At 43.7% G+C, this 2,500-nt stretch overlaps 1 protein-coding gene across 1 annotated transcript in view; it reads left to right on the forward strand.

Moving 5' to 3' along the window:
* LOC134437950 (carboxypeptidase Z-like) overlaps positions 1 to 2,500 on the forward strand; it is a 40,690-nt gene that overhangs the window by 855 nt on the left and 37,335 nt on the right. The window lies entirely within an intron of this gene.

Below are 2,500 nucleotides of genomic sequence, written 5' to 3' on the forward strand. Positions count from 1 at the left end.
AAGCTTGAAACTTCCTTGCGACTTAACTGCTTTGAACAGAGGTTTTATGTTGTAGCCTTCTTGGACTGTAGCCTATCAAAGTTGGCAAAAATACTTAGAAAATCCTTAAATGGAATCTGCAAACATTCCTCAGTGCTGTGAATGTCTGGCAATTCATGGCATGGGACCAGTTGAGGTGTGTGTGTGTGTGTGTGTGTGTGTGTGTGTGTGTGTGTGTGTGTGTGTGTGTGTGTGTGTGTGTGTGTGTGTGTGTGTGTGTGTGTGTGTGTGTCTGACCCAAACTAAAGAATACTTAAGAATCCCTGGTCTGCATACAGCAGCAAAATGATGACCAATGTTGTCATACAGCTGCAATAGCCTTGATAAACAGAGGGTCAATGTAGAGGAGGAAAAATCTATAACAAACTTGTGCAGTGAAATTTTACCTTAAGGTCTGGAGAAGGTTCTCACCTGAAACATTTGCCGACCCTCCATAGAGAAATAATGCCTTCCATTGCTCAGGTAGCGTAGGTCACTCTTGGGGTACACAAAGCTTTAGGCTCTACTCAACAACAACAACAACAACAACAACAACAACAACAACAACAACAACAACAACAACAACAACAACAACATGTGAAGAGATCAGATCCAAACCCCCCTAAGTGCCTTTTCAGAAAATAATCTTAATTCATTTTTATTTAATACAAATCTATCAACATTGCATATTTTTTTTATTTATTTATGTAATATAACTATTTATATGTATTATCAAGTAAATGAATGTAAACCAAACCAACAACGGGGTTCTCTAAAAATATAGAAGTGCAGGTCTTCAGAAATGGAGTTAGGGGGTTTTGCATCTGAACTCTTCATGTATTTACATAGCACAATATCACAACTATACAGTTCACTCAAAGTGCTTTCAAATACACATCCTCACATTCACACACCAGCTCTGGAGGCTGCCGTACATCGCCAATTGTCTAGGGTTCACGTGAGAAAGTTTGTATATAATTGTATATATATATATAATTTTAATATTGTTGATAATAAAAAGTGGGTGCAGAAAAATCCTGGTTGAAGCTGACCTTTTTCACTTTTATTGTGAAATTAGACCTATCAACCAAATAAAAACCAGAGGTGGTTTTGCATAGTGGATACACCAGTTTTTCCATTGTACCTAATGAGCCTAATGAGGTGACTAGATGTTGTTGCTGGAAAAAAAACAACCCCCCCAGTACCTCCCCCCCCAATTTTAATCCAACCTGTGCAAAATCAGGTACATTGCAATTTCTATTTCTAACAACAAAGTAGCAACTGTGACGGAGCTCATCTTGCACCTGTCCACCCCCCTCGGGGATCGAACGTGCGATCTCGTCAACTACAACGGTCCGGCAATGGGAGACACAGTACGATACAGCTGGGCCAAGAGACTAGTCTCTCGGCCCAACGGCACGAGACTGTATGAGGCTATCGGAGGGAGGTTTACCAACGTTCCACGCCAACTCTGTGCTAGTTAGCCTCCGTTACACAACGGCACGTGCAGCTTCCCTCTCCTGAGTAAGTGATTGTAGTCTACAGGCTGAGCTACATCACATCGCCTTGAACTAGGCACCTTGAGCTAGGCACCCTGTCAGGAGGAATGCTAGCTATGTCACCCAAACAAACCCCCCTTTGTTTTGACCCTCTATCTGGGCAGAGGTAACTCTGCATTGGGGGCAAAACATCAGGTGGGGCCTCATGGGGTGAGACCAGGTGGGGTAGGGGAGTGTGTGTGTGTGTGTGTGTGTGTGTGTGTGTGTGTGTGTGTGTGTGTGTGTGTGTGTGTGTGTGTGTGTGTGTGTGTGTGTGTGTGCCACTGGGGCATGGCATGGGGCATAATATCAGGGGCAGATTACTGCACAGGACTACAGGGCCCAGGCCCAGGGGCCCTGAAGCTGAAGCTTCTTTATGATATTGTTATCATCACATTGCTGCAAGATCATAGTTCTTAAAAATTGAATTTGAACATTTCTCAGGGGAAAACCCCTCAAACCCCCCAACCACTCTCACAACTACACCGAAACCATGAACCCTGAACCCGTTTTGTAAGCTAGCAGCAACACCCATGGAAGGGGGGTGGGGCGGGTGTTCTTCTTTCTTGCTCAGGGGCCCATGGAATCGAAATCTGTCCCTGAAGATAGTATGAAAAATTGTTAGGGGCATAGTATGATAATGAATAATGAAAAAAACCTATTCAGACGAGATGAGATGATAAGAGCAGGTCGGGATGGTATGTGGGGTGCTTCGTTGTTAGGTGGGGGACATGTTTGATTTTCGTGCACGAACATGCATATTTTTTGCACATTTTGCGCATAGTAGAGCACCAGACACAAGGTATGCAGACCTATGCATACGGTGCAATATCGACAGAACCCGGAGCCAAGATCTTCTGAACTTCTATTTTGAGGTCGTGGTAGAGACAAATAATGACTGAAAATATTAAGGTGTGCCCTGTTGGCTATCAACCGCCTAGATG

Source organism: Engraulis encrasicolus, chromosome 21, assembly GCF_034702125.1.
Source record: "Engraulis encrasicolus isolate BLACKSEA-1 chromosome 21, IST_EnEncr_1.0, whole genome shotgun sequence".
Classification (NCBI taxonomy): domain Eukaryota; kingdom Metazoa; phylum Chordata; class Actinopteri; order Clupeiformes; family Engraulidae; genus Engraulis; species Engraulis encrasicolus.